The 15,180-nt window shown below is 44.4% G+C and overlaps 1 protein-coding gene across 1 annotated transcript in view; it reads right to left on the bottom strand.

Annotated features, from left to right (window-relative positions):
• EDA7 (embryo sac development arrest 7) overlaps window positions 1–15,180 on the bottom strand; it is a 100,200-nt gene that overhangs the window by 36,985 nt on the left and 48,035 nt on the right. The window lies entirely within an intron of this gene.

The following is a 15,180-nucleotide window of genomic DNA, read 5'->3' as shown; positions in this document are numbered from 1 at the left end:
CGGTACTTGTAGCTCCGAGTGCGGTAAAGCGAACTTTGCGCACTGGCTTTGCACAATTGTTGGCAGATTCCCAACAGAGGTGCTCCTTGCCACTAGCGCTTGTGAAACTGGGTCGCGAAGAGAGAACGTGGGCTGCTTTTATAGGCACCCGCACCGGGCAGGAATAGCTAGTGCAGTGCCAGCCAAAATAGTGGCAAGAGGTAGCACTAGAGATGGAGGGAGGCTAGCGGTAGATCTGGCGTGAGAGATCATAATGTTTTTTCAGCCGTACAATTTAGCACTTGTCTTTTTTTTGGGAGCCTTGGTTTTTATTTTAAGTGAGCTGCCCACTTATTAAGTGGATAACCGGTCACTTTTTTCTTTAAAAGTGTGAACCTGGACAAAACTCAATAAAACTCAGTGAGCTGAGAATTTATGCTACACAATCACATTCCAGGCATCCCCCCGGATGCAGTTCTCAAGCACAAATGCAATACAAACACAGATTCCTCACGGGAAAGCATATGCTCTTCCCGGAAAACACTTCAAAATATTCTGCTTTTTAAAAAAAGCTTCCCAGAACCCATCTTTATTCTTGTGCTTGCATCTTTACACGTATTCCTTTTTCCAATTCGAATTTCCTGCCAGACCAATGGAATATTCCCTTTTCGATGCTCCCATCACCATGTAATCACAACTTGGAATCATCTGAGGATGACCAAGGAGGGCACTTTGGATGTCTACTTCAAAGATTTTGGGATACTTTTCTACCGGCCTCTTCTTTTGAAAAAGTCACCTTCAAGCAACAGATTGGGTGATTTTGTTGTGGGCTACCTAAAGAGATACCGGATTATTGTTTGCAACAAAAGTCCGAGTCCATGCAACGACTAATGGGACATGCCAAGCAAGGGTTTGCAATGCACGGGGACACTATTACGTACCCCACAAACAAGCTTTTAGTAGTTCGGACTGGACAAGAAATGAACAACAGTAACAAGAGGGGAAAGCAACATAAACCTTCAGGCCCTCGATTGTCTGCAAAGCAGCGAGCGGAATACTACAAAGAGGGTAAATGTTACGGATGCAAGGAACAAGGGCATGTGCTTGCTAGGTGTCCCAACAAAGTGTCCAAGGATCAGTCATAGGACAAGCCAGAGAGTTCCGAAGTAGCAGAGGAGCGAACAAATAAGGAAAGACAAAAGCAGGATTGATAGCAGATTTTGTGGAGACCGACCCTAAGCAAATGGACAAAAGTACGGAGCTCTGCAGAGCGTGGGGCGAAGTACAAGATCAAGAAGCCCTCATCTTCTTCGACGGGGGACCCAAGGCCAACTTCATCTCGACTGAATTGGCGGCTTGACTTGGAATTACACTAGAGGAAATGGGACCAGCGGCTGAGGGAGTTCTAGCAGCACCTAGACGGGATGTTGCCATTAAACCTGTCATAGGCAAACTACAGTTGCATTGTCACGGGCATCTTGGACACGAGGACTTTTACATCATGCCTTTGGAGGGGTGTGACGTCCTTTTGGGAATCCCCTGGTTCCACAAGAACAGCGCAATGGTCGACTATAGGGAGAGGGAAGTGACTTTGAAGAATGAGAAATGTAGAGATATAATTCTTGATGTAAAATTAAAGGGCAACTCCGTCCCATTTGTATCGGCATCGGCCATTTCCAAATTAATAAAATCCAGTCTATTATGAGTTGGATGACAATAAAACCTCAAATTTGTCTCACCTTGAGAAGGAACGACAAGACTTTCTGCAAGCTCAAGCGGATTGTTTCTCTGAAGGCTTACCAGGAGAGATACCTCCTCAGCATCCTAAAGATCATACCATTGATTTGATTCCCAGCAGTACGCCACCTAACCGGCCACCTTATTAAGTTAGCAAAGCCCAAAACGAGGAAATTATGAACCAAATGAAAGAGCTTCTAGAGAAGGGTCTCATTCAGCATGATACATCACCTTAATGTTCGCTAGTGTTAGTCTTAAAGAAAGATGGATCTTGGAGAATGTGCATTGACTACAAGGCTCTCAACAAAAACACCATCAAGAATAGGTTTCCAATACCGAAGATCAATGATATATTGGACAGGCCACAAGGTTCCACATGTTTCAGTAGAATCAACTTGAAAAGGAAAGGAAAGAAAGGAAAGGAAGACAAGAAAGGAAAGAAGCCCATGGCTGGTCTAGTGCCAGATATGGTGGGCGACAAGCCAAATTCAGATGCAAGTGAGCTTTGCAGAGCATGGGGAAAGGTCAAGGATCAAACAGTGCTTATCTTCTTTGATCCAGGTGCTAAAGCCAACTTTATTTCCCCAGAATTGGCTTCAAAGTTGGGAATCAGACCTGAAGAGATGGGGTATACAGCAGAGGCAGGTTTGGCATGTCCTGGCCATACAGAGGCTGTGACACCCATCATTGGAAAGTTGCGTCTACATATCCAGTCCTATGTAGATGCTGAAGAATTTTACATCATGCCACTGGACGGATGTGATGTGTTGTTAGGTATTCCTTGGTTGTTTCGTGTACAGGGAATCATGGATGCCTACAACAAAAAGATCACTGTACAGAGCAGGGGAGAGACTCACATTCTGGATGTAAAGCTTAAAGGGGAGTCTATTCCTACTGTATCAGCTTCTGCTATTACTTCTGTAATGAAAAAGCATCTTTCTGCGTACTTGGTTTTTGCACGTGAAGTGACAGATTGTGATGAATCAAATTTATCTGTGCTAGATAAAGAAAGGTCAATGTTTTTACAACAGTACAGTGACTGTTTTTCCGATTCATTACCGTCTCAATTACCGCCAGAGAGACCCGAGGACCATGCGATAGATTTGGTGCCAGGCAGTAGCCCACCAAATAAGCCTCCGTACAGGGTTAGTGCGGCTCAGCAGAAAGAGATAATGGGCCAAGTACAGGAGCTGTTAGAAAAGGGGCTGATTCAGCCCAGTTCATCTCCATTCTGTTCTCCAGTGTTGTTGGTGCAGAAAAAGGATGGCTCATGGCGTATGTGCATCGACTACAGTGCACTGAACAAGAATACCATCAAGAATAGGTTCCCTATACCTAGAATTGATGATATTATGGACAAATTAGAAGGAGCAGCTATGTTTAGCAGGATAGATCTAAAGAGTGGGTACCATCAGATCCGCATTAGATCAGAGGATGTGCACAAGACTGCTTTTAGAACGACGTTTGGCCTTTACGAATTTTTAGTGATGCCCTTTGGTCTCACAAATGCTCCTGCTACGTTCAATAGGATGATGGACAGAATTTTCCGTCCACACCAGCAGTTTGTTGGTACATTCTTTGATGACATGATAGTCTGCTCAAAGAATGAAGAGGAGCATAGGCATCACTTGGCCATTGTGTTCAAAGAGCTACGCAGTCATAGGTTGCTCATCAATGCAAAGAAAAGTGAGTTTTTTCTGGAAGAGATTCACTTTCTGGGACACATTGTCTCAAAGGATGGTGTCAGAATGGATCCTGCAAAAGTTGAAGCGATCAAGTCATGGCCAAATTTGAAGACGGTGCATGATGTCCGAAGCTTTTTGGGACTATGCTCCTATTACAGAAGGTTTATCTGAAATTTCGCTGAGATTGCTTCACCTTTACATGCTCTTCAAAAGAAGGCAGTCACCTTTAGATGGACACAAAAAGAGATTTCAGCTTTTAATCTCTTATAGGAAAAGATGACTTCAGATCCAGTCATTGTGTTGCCAGATCTTAGGAAGTCATTTGTGGTCCAGTGTGATGCCTGCAGTAGTAGCATTGGTGCAGTGCTAATGCAAGATGGCAAGGTAGTAGCCTATGAGAGCAGAATTTTGCAAGGGCCAGAGATGACCATGCAGGTCTATGAGAAAGAGTTACTGGCTGTGATTCATGCGCTCTTAAGTTGGAAACACTACCTGCTAGGTGCAGACTTTGTTGTCCAAACGGACCATCAGACCTTGCGATACTTCTTGACACAGACAAAGTCATCTGAGAAGCATATGTGATGGGCAAATATCTTGTCCATGTTCCACTTTCAGATTGTGCATAAGGAAGGCAAGAAGAATATTGTGGCTGATGCCTTGTCTAGGAAGCCACAAATTTCAGCTGTGTCAATTCCTTATCATCATGAACTTGATGATATGAGAGAACAGTATGAAAATGATGAAGATTTTGCAAGGCTCTTTGAGCAGCTAATGCAAGGACAACGTCATGAACACTATCTTCTTAAATACGGATTCATGATGATGCATGGCAGATTGTGTGTCACAAAGCCATTGCGACGCAAAGTTATGGAAGAGAGTCATGTCCCACCGTATGCAGGGCATCGTGGTATCGATGCTACAGTTAAAGCGGTTGAGACATTCTTCTATTGGCCTACATTGAGAAGAGATGTGGATGCCTTTGTGCGAGAATGCCTAATATGCCAAAAGGTCAAGTTTGACAGGCAAAAGGCACCAGGGTTATTGCAACCACTACCTATTCCAGATAAGCCATGGGAAAGTATTGCTATGGATTTTATCTTTGATCTTCCGAGAACGCAGACAGGAAACGATGGTATTTGGACCATTATTTGCAGATTCAGCAAACAGGCTCATTTTATTCTTGTCAGGAAGAAGATAAAGCCAGATCAGATGGCACGCTTGTTTATGAGCAATATTTTCAAGTATCATGGCATGCCACAGTCGATTGTTAGCAACCGTGATCCACGCATGACAAGTTTGTTCTGGAGAGGCTTGTTTGAGAATATGGGCACCACGCTCAAATTCTCTTCGTCATTTCATCCTCAAACAGATGGGCAGTCAGAAGAGGCAAATTCTACTGTCCTAGATCTGCTGAAGTGTTATGTGTCATAGCATAAAGGAAAGTGGGAGCAGTATTTGCCATTGGTGGAGTATGCATACAATAATACAGTGCATTCATCAACTGGCAAGGCACCTTTTGAGATAGTTGAAGGTGGCAAGAAAGTTCCTCCCATACTGCATACAAAGGACAAGATATTTGAAGCAGATAAGTATGTTCAGGACATGGATGAAATGTACAAGAAGGTCAAAGTGGCCTTAGAAAGGACTCAGGCAAAGCAAAAGAAAGCAGCTGATCGTCACCGTCGTGAAGTGGTATATTCACTTGGTGATTGGGTGCTTTTACGCTTTGAAAAGGCAAGGTTAAAGAAGATGAAGAGCAAGGAAAGACTGTTTCCAAAGCTCAGCATGCGTTACTATGGGCCTTTTCAAGTGTGCGACATAATCAGTGATGTTGCATATAGGCTGAAATTGCCTGACAGTTGGAAGATTCACAATGCGTTTCATGTGAGTCTTCTCAGACCCTATGTGGGTGATGTGCCAGAAGATATGCCAGCTGAAGATCAGCCAGAAGTCGAGGAACTTGACGAGATCTTGGTCCCTGAACAGATTTTGGCACACAAAGAAAGGAAAGTGAAAGGCAAGGTTGCTAGGCGTTACTTGGTAAAGTTCAGAAACTATCCACCAATGGATGCTAAGTGGATGGAAGAAGGTGAACTTGCAGAGTCACCAACTGTGTTATCACTTTACCTTGAAGCCTTCGGTTTGCAACCTACCTTGACCCCTTGAGTTTCAAAGCTAAATGGATTGTCAGTGTGACAATGGCTTCTGAAACAAATGATGTACAAGGTATTTAAAGTGAGCTCCAATGAAATACCTGTTACATGAATGTTAGTGTTGTGGTTGGACAAAGACTATGGTTAGCCAAGTGGGGTCATTGACTAGCCAAAGTGGAATCCTTTGCTACAGAGGCTACATTTCAGTTCTGGATGTGGCCACAGTGTACAAAGAGGGTCGGATGACCTAGAAAGATACAATGGCAGCATCTCCTAAAATTTAGGGAACTGCTATTTTGGGACCTGAAAATGTGTTGACGTCATTACCTCCGGAATGACAAAGGGAACATTTTCTTACTCTGCCGTGAAGTCAACTGGGCAACCGGTTGGGAGATTTTTAGGCGGCAACCCCGAAACGGGAAAATGCTTATAAATGTGCCAAGTGGCACCTTCTGGTGCACTTGCCTCATGCAACAAGAAGTGGCGCTGAATTTGAAGCGTTTAGACGAGTTGTATGCACAGCAGAGTGCTGCCAGTAAAGTGTATTGGCTTAAGAAGCTTATGGATCTCCGCATGAAGGAGGGCACGCACATGTCAGTGCACCTCAATGAATTCAATTCTATTTTCAGCCAACTGACAGAGCTGAAATTCACGATTGATGAGGAGTTCAAAGCTACTTTTCTGCTATGCACATTGCCCGAGAGTTGGGATGTATTCCGGACAGCTCTTAGTAACTCAAGTGCGTCTCTTAAGTATGCAGATGTAGAGAGTTCTCTCTTGATGGAAGAGATGAACAAGAAGAACACCACAGGTGGGTCTTCTAATGCATTGCACTTGAGAGGCAGGTCTCAACAGAGGGAGAAATCTGACAGTAAGGACAGGGCACGCAGCAAATCTCGTAGGAAAGATGTTGTGTGTCATCATTGTGGAAAGAAAGGGCATTATAAACGTGAATGCTATGAGTGGAAGAAAGAGAAGAACAAGGGTGCTGAAACTGATGCAAAGGACAAGGGAAATGCCAAGAAGAGCACTGTGTTCATTGAGGAAATCAATGTTGCTAGTAGTTGTGACAGTGACAACAGCACTGATGTACTCAATGCCTCTTCTGTGGATGCACATACCCTTGCTATGGGTTCTGATGTGGACATGCATACTTGGATTCTTGATTCAGGTGCCTCCTTTCATGTAACACCTCATAGAGATTGGTTTACACAGTACTCAGGTGAGGTGCAGGGCACTGTTTATTTGGGAGACAACTATGCATGTGACATTGCAGGTATTGGCAGTGTCCAGTTTTCTTTCGCTGATGGTATGACTTTTGTTTTGCACAAAGTGCGTCATGTGCCACAACTCAAGAAGAGTTTGATTAGTACAGGGCAGCTAGATGATGCAGGCTATCACACCACTTTTGGTGATAGCAAGTGGAAAATTTGTAAAGGGGCCCGGATTGTAGCCAAGGGTTGTAAATCGGACACTTTGTATCCTTTGCATGTATCTAGTGTGCGTGACCATGTTGTCGCCGTAACCGAGCAGCCAAGTGTCTCTTTGTGGCATGGCCGGTTGGGACACATGAGTAAAAGAGGAATGGAAACTCTGTCTCGTTGTGGTTATTTGCCGTGTTTGAGGTATGCTGATTTTTCTGATTGTGAGCACTGTATTTATGGTAAGCACAGTCAAACACCGCACAAAAGGTCACTTTCTTTGAAGTCTGACAGGTTAGACTTAGTGCATTCCGATGTATGTGAAATGCCACAGTTGTCCTTAGGGGGAAAGAAATATTTTGTCTCGTTTATCGATGATGCTACACGTAAGGTGTGGGTGTATCCAATACGTGCTAAAAGCGATGCTTTGGATACTTTCAAGAAGTTTCTTGCATTTGTTGAGAATCAAACTGACAAGAAGCTTAGGTCTTTGCGCTCAGACAATGGGGGGGAGTATGTATCAAAAGCATTTATTGACTTTTGTGCTACTAAAGGTATTAAAAGAGAGCTCACGGCTCCTTTTAATCCCTCTCAGAATGGAGTTGCAGAGAGGTTGAACCGGACTATCCAAGAGAAAGTTCGGAGTATGCTGTCCCATGCTGCATTACCTCATGGTTTTTGGGCAGAAGCTGTGCAAATAGCTATTCACTTGATTAATCGCTCACCTAGCAAGGCTTTGGGTGGAAAGGTGCCTGAGGAGGTGTGGTCTGGCAAGCCACCCTCATATGCACATTTAAGAGTGTTTGGTTGTGAGGCCTATGTTCACATCCGAAGTGAACTTCGCACCAAACTAGAACCAAAGTCTCATAAATGCATTTTCCTAGGATATGGTGAGGATGGTGAAATGGGGTATAGATTATGGGATCCCGCATTACGGAAAATCATACGCAGCAATGATGTCATCTTCAATGAGAATTGCATGCACAAACAGCCCACAAAGGTCGAGGAAGTGCGCCAGGTTGTTTTTCGTGAAGATGTTACATATGGACAGCCAAGAAGGCCCAATGTTCAGCAGCCTTTACATGCTGAAAATGGTGCTGAAAATCAGCCATTAGCTGCTGAAAATCAGCCCCAACAAGTTGCCATTGATGCACCACAGGTAGGGGAACAGGTTGATGCTCCTAGACCGCCCGTTGTTGCGATGCAACCGGCTGAACAGCCTGCTGTTTTTGATGGTTTACAGGCTGAAAATCCACCTGTTATGGATCATTGGGTGCGTAGGTCTACTTGGGTGACAAGGCCCCCCGATAGATATGAACCGTCTTTGGACTATGTCATGCTTACTGATTGTGGTGAGCCGTCTTGCTATAAAGAGGCTATGCAACGGGAAGACAGTAAGAAATGGTTCAAAGCAATGGTTTCGGAAATGCAATCTTTGGAGAAAAACCATACATGGGACTTGGTTGATTTGCCTAAAGGGTATAAGGCTCTGCCATGTAAATGGGTTTACAAGACCAAGGTCACATCTGATGCTTCTTCTAAGTACAAGGCACGTTTGGTTGCTAAAGGGTACAAGCAAAAGCATGGTGTGGATTTTGATGAGATTTTTTCTCCTGTTGTAAAGCTTGCCACATTACGTCTTGTTTTAGGCCTGGTTGCTTCTCAAGATATGGAGTTAAAGCAAATGGATGTCAAAACAGCGTTTTTGCATGGCGATTTGCTTGAGATAATCTATATGATGCAGCCAGAAGGTTTTGTGTCAAAGGGGCAAGAGAAGAAAGTATGTAGACTCTTGAAGAGCTTGTATGGTTTGAAACAGTCTCCCCGTGCATGGTATCACAAGTTTGATACATTCATGAGGTCTAAAGGATACAAAAGAAGTAATTCTGATCACTGTTTGTATATCAAAACGGCAAGTGATGGATCTCTTCTATTGCTGATTTTGTATGTTGATGACATGCTTATTGCGGGTAACAATGTCACGGAGTTGGATGCACTACAGCAAAGCTTAAAGAATCGCTTTGACATGAAGGATCTTGGTAATGCTAATCATATTTTGGGCATGCGTATCTCTCGAGATAGACTCAACAGGCGTCTGTATCTATCTCAACGAGATTATGTTAATAAGGTGCTACATCGTTTTCATATGGATGGGGGAAAGGCACTTGGTACTCCGCTGCCTCCATATGTAAAACTGACTGCACATGACTGCCCAAACACAGATGATATGCGGGCTGAAATGGCCAAGATTCCTTATGCATCAGCCGTTGGCAGTTTGATGTATGCTATGGTTGCTACACGTCCGGACATTGCATTTGCGGTGGGAGTGGTAAGCATGTACATGAGCAATCCTGGCAAAAAGCATTGGGAAGCAGTGAAGTGTATCTTGAGATACTTGAAAGGCACTAACGACTTGTGCATTTGTTTTGGGAAGAGTGAGACATCTGTGCATGGCTTTACAGATGCAGATTTTGCTGGACATCCAGATTGCAGGAAGTCTACCTCTGGATATGTGTTTACATTCACAGAAGGTGCAGTTTCTTGGATTTCTAGACTGCAAAAATGTGTTGCTTTGTCTACCACTGAGGCTGAGTATGTGGCTGCCACTGAGGCATGCAAAGAAGCTTTGTGGCTCATGCGTTTGGTAGAAGAGCTTGGCATTAAGTCACCGGTTCCTGTGCTACACTGTGATAGTCAGAGTGCTATTATGCTTGCAAGGAATCCTGTTTTTCATGCCAAGACAAAGCACATAGAGGTGAAGTATCATTTTATCAGGAGTGTGCTTGATGACAAGAGCATTACACTTGTCAAGGTGCACACAGATGACAATCCTGCAGATCTTTTGACCAAGAGTCTTCCAGCAGAGCGGTTTGCATATTGCCGTCAGATGATGGGTGTTGGATGAGTAAGTGCATGATCAGCTGTTGTATCATAGTTAGCTGATTCTTTGATCTCCCAAGGTACATTGCCTTTAGGTGGGAGGTTGTTAGGGAATAAAGGCCTAAGTGCCTTGTACTTATAACTTATAAGTTAAAAAGACTTATAAGTGAGGGGGCCCAAGTGTGAATGGCCCCCTAGTCACTTACTCATACACTCAAATGTGAAGCCCAAAATAATAATAGCGTGACTTCTCCCAAATTCAACGTGCTCTCTCTCTCTCTCACGTTTTCTCTGCGTGTGCTCTTTCTGCGCCAATCTCCTCTTCTCCTTCACTCTCATTGCATAGGACAGCAAGTGGGCTCTCTCTCCTGCTCCCCCACAGGGGTGTGACCATCCAAGCGCAGGGGTCCTCCTTGGCATGGCACTTCGCGTATCTGCAACTAGGAGTAGATGCATTGCTGTTAACATAGTCACAATCGTGACATCTTGTCTCAAAAACAGCTTTTGGACACACAAATGCGATGGGCAAACATTTTGTCGCACTTTCACTTTCAAATCGCCCATGTTCAAGAACAAAAAAACGTGGTGGCAAACGCATTGTCTCGCAAGCCACTGATTTCGGCTATTTCCGTGATTCACCATCATAGCTTCGTGAATATGGTAGCTAAGTGCACCACAAATCCAAATTTTGCAGACATCTTTGCAGAGTGGGAGGTAGCTGCAGGCTATTCCCTAAAAGAAAGCTATTTGATGCAGAACAATATGTTGTGTCTTACGCATTGCGGAATAAGGTTTTGATAGAGTGCCAATGTCCACCTTTTTGAAGCCATCGCAGGATAGACACCACCTTGAAGGTGTGGAGCGGTACTTCTAGTGGCCGAGGCTCAAAAAGGATATGGACGAGTTTGTCCGCAGCTCTTTAGTATACCAAAAGGTCAAGTTTGACAAGCATAAGACACCAAGTCTTCTACAACCTTTACCTATACCTAGCCGATCGTGGGAAATTATAGCAATGGACTTCATTTTTTATCTTCCCAAGACTCAGAGTGGGCATGATGACATTTAGACGGTCATTGACAGATTCAACAAACAAGCTCACTTTATTCTGGTAAAGAAGACAATTAAACTCGATCATTTGGCTACACTATTTGTCTCGCAGATTTTTCGACTACATGGTCTGCCTGACTCTATAGTTTCAGATAGAGATCCCTGCTTTACCAGTTTGTTTAGGAGATCAATCTAGGAAAATATAGGTACACGGCTACAATTCTCGTCCTCTTTCCACACACAAATAGATGGGCAATTATCAACGGTTTTGGACTTGTTAAAGGCATATATCTCTAAACAGAAGACTCAATGGGAGAAGTATTTGCCCTTGGTGGAGTTTGCCTACAACAACACAATTCATAACTTCATACGTCTGTGGGGGAAGGCACCATTTAAGATTATCGAGGGTGTTAAGAAGATTCCACCTATTCTAAGCACCACAGATAAGATTTTTGAAGCAAATCAGTACACTCATGACTTAGACACTTCGTTTGCTAAGGTACGCGAGGCTCTTGAGAAGTCTCAAGCACAGCATAAGAAGGCAGCAGACAAGCATCGACGTGACTTGTAGATCAAGGAGGATGATTAGATGCTTTTACGGTTTAAGAAGGCATGCGTAGGAGAACGGAAGGATAAAGAGCGGCTTTTTCCAAAGTTGAGTACACGATACCATCGCCCTTTCCAGATCAAGAAAAGATCAATGGTGTATCCTTCAAACTGAAGTTACCAGATACTTGGAACATTCACAATGCATTTCATGTGAGTCTATTGAGACATTTCAAAGGTGAAGTGCCAGTGGACATGGAGCAAGAGGAGCAGCCCGAAGTGGTAGAGACAGAGCAGATTCGCATTCTAGAACAGGTCCTTGCTCACAAGGAAAGGAAAGTAAAAGGTAAGCTGACACGTTGGTATTAAGTCAAGTTCAGGAACTACCTGGCTTTGGATGCAAAACAGATGGAGGAGGCCGTAGCAAATACTCCTCAAATTTTAGAGCTTTACCTTGAAGCTTTTGGTCTAGCACCGACTATTCCAAGAGTTACCGATGAATCAACAGATTGAATTTGGTGCAATCAATCAAAACATCCGTCAGAAATCAGCGTTGTCTGGGTGTGATTGCTAAATAAGTTACAATGATCATGATTCTCATCTAAGATCTCGATGGGGATAGTGATGTGAATGTGATTTGAATGTTCAGTCGTCTTTGTGCAAGTGCTAGATATGTGTGTTCCAGTGCGTCAGCACATAGAGTCAGTGTCTATTGAGCTAGTTTCTGTCGTGTCAAGTGCAGCGGAAGTGTTTATGGATTTAGCTCGTATCTAGGACTCCGCACAAACACAACGGACACTTTACTTCACTTGAAAGAACAGAACTGAACTGAATGAAAGAGAGAGAGAGAGAGAGAGAGAGAGAGAGAGAGAGAGAGAGACAACACCGAATGTCAGGTCCCAAACCCTCAAGGGCCCCTTGCTCTATTGCTAGAGCAAGTACTTTCTTTATTCTTGCACAATGGATACAATGACTAAATGTTGAGATCCTGATGCTAATAGGTACTGATGCTAATAGGTACTAATGCTATTGATGTTGGGTACTGGGTACTAATGGGTACTACGGAGTACTGAGGGTGCTGAGGTATTGATGGGTTCTATGTCGACGACAACGACGAGGTACTGATTGGGTTCTATGTCGACGATGATGACAACAACGACGAGCTACTAATGGGTTCTATGTCTACGACGATGACGATGACGACGACGACGACGAGGTACTGAGGGTCCTTCTGCTGAGCTAGGCAAGATCCAAGCCAAAAGACAAGGGGTACTAGGTGCTGGGGTACTGTGTCAACGACGACGACGACGATGTCAAAGCTAATGGGCTGAAATCTGAAAATGCTCTAGATGCTCGTGGTTGAAACCTGAAATCGTTGGGAATGCTGATGGGAATCTGCTAATGCAGCGAGGCTAGGGGCTGATTGGCCGTCGTCATGGATGACAATGGCTGAAAACTGAAAACGCTGGCTGTTCTGAGGGCTGAAAACTAAAAACACTGGTGTAGACACTGCGAGGACTGCAACCACAGCGAGGCTATGGTTGTCCGCGATGGATTTGTTGTGGGGTGCCGAGGGCAAAGCAAAACGCTGCTGCTGGCTGAAAACGCTGATAGCTAATCTTGGAAAACACTGAAGATGATGACATCCCACGTGCTTGGTATTGCTTGGTTCTTGAGAGGCACCTTCACTGCTACGCTGCCTTCTACTCGTGCCCAAAGGATTTCTTTTATGGGTCCTTTCGGCCATTTGCCCTACCTACATTCCAACAAGGGTAAATGAAAAGTCACTTATTAATAAAATGGCTTAAGAGGCGGTTCACACGCAGTTAATGCCCAAGTGCTAAAATGCTGTATTGTGCAAGAGAGGGTATGCAACTATGACCGGCCCGGACATGCTCATCCTGCTAGAGGCTCACAAAGTGCCAGGCTAGGTCCTAAGCTAAGACTCATGCTAGACTATAGTAGAAGCATATCCACATAGCGCAAGTAAAGTGCACAGGTGACATGTCGTATGTTTGTTTTGCAGGCGTAATCGAGGGCGATTACAATTCTTTTGAGAGGGGTTTATATCACAAAGTGATGACATGGCATGACCTGAAGGCCGGACTCCATACAAAGAGGGGTCAAAACCCTAATGAAAGAGGCAGAAGAAGTTTTACCAAACTCACAAGTCTTGCCGAGTGGCCCATTTTTAAAGTTCACATCCTGCCAACTTATGGGACCTTGTCCCAAAAGTTGGTGCATCAGCATATACAGTCAGTGTCTGTTGAACTAGTTTCTGTCCTTTGTCTGTTTTGCAGGCGTAATCGAAAGCGATTACAATTCTTTCGAGAGGGGGGTTATGTCACAAAGTGATGAAGTGGCATGACCTAAACGTCGGAGTCTAGACAGAGAGGGGTCAAAACCCTAGTGAAAGAGGCACAAGAAGTTAGTTTGGTAACAAGGCTTGCCAAGTGGCCCATTTTTTAAGTTCAATTCCCACCAACTTATGGGACCTTGTCTGACGGGGCCTAGGGACACTAGATATTAAAATAAAAGCAGGACCACTCACACACACTCAAAGCTTGCGCAAAACGTGCTCACGTGGCAGTTGTACGGACGTCCGCAATCTGCGTTGATGACGTGGCAAGCTCTACGGATGCCCGCGTTTTACCATGATGACGTGGCAGCTGTACGAATTTCCATAAAACGCACTGACAGCCTTTAGCGCTAGCTTTTGGGGCAAGATGCTTTTAGACTTGATGCTTTTCATATACTGCTTTTGGGCCAAGGGACTTTATAAGGATTGCCAGCGTCTCTTTTCCGATTGATTAGCTTGGGACTCGGGAGCACGGCTGAGAGAAGAGGACCCTCGGACATTGTACTTTGTGAAGCTTATTTGTAAGGTGCAGCGGAAGTGAATGTTGACCTTTGCTCAAGATGAGTGCTCCGAACTTGTGCTCAAGGTTCCTTTTACTTACGAAAGGGAGAGCCTTCCGTTGCTTTAGTGAGAGAGTGCAATGGACACAAACAAAGTGGATGAACACTGGGAGTGAAGGTGCATGAAACTGAGAGATAGAGAGAGAGGAGAATACGACACCAGGGATGTTGTAAAACCCTCCTCCAAGGGCCCCACTCTCGGTGGCGAGAGTGGTCTACTATTGATTGCACAATCTGGTACAATATGCTGATGCAATGATTCTAAATGCTTGCTATGTCGAGGCCAGGGTGATGCCGACGATGACGAGACTATGGCTGAAAACTGAATGCTTGGCAAATCTGCAATTGTCGAAGTTGACGGGGCTGATCTGCTATTGCAAAAACGTTGTCCTTGCTGTCTACAAATGCTGGATCTGTTGTTGTCGTATTGCTGAAGTAAAACGCTGAAGGCTGTCTTTCAAAACGCTGGCCTGCTGCTCTTATAAGCGCTGGTTTGCTGTTGTTTCGTAAGGCTGAAAACGCTGGTCTGCAGGGATGGAAAACGCTGGTCAAGGCCTGCACAACGCTTTCCTTGAGTGATACAGAACACTGCCAAAGCTTTGATACCAATGTAAGGTGCAGCGGAAGTGAATGTTGAACTTTGCTCAAGATCAGTGCTCCGAACTTGTGCTCAAGGTTCCTTTTGCTTACGAAAGGGAGAGCCTTCCGTTGCTTTAGTGAGAGAGTGCAATGGACACAAACAAAGTGGATGAACACTGTGAGTGAAGGTGCATGAAACTGAGAGATAGAGAGAGAGGAGAATACGACACCAGG

The sequence above is a fragment of the Adiantum capillus-veneris genome, chromosome 14, assembly GCF_014529385.1.
Source record: "Adiantum capillus-veneris isolate H3 chromosome 14, ASM1452938v2, whole genome shotgun sequence".
In the NCBI taxonomy this organism is placed as follows: domain Eukaryota; kingdom Viridiplantae; phylum Streptophyta; class Polypodiopsida; order Polypodiales; family Pteridaceae; genus Adiantum; species Adiantum capillus-veneris.
This window is presented reverse-complemented; position numbering and strand designations above follow the sequence as displayed.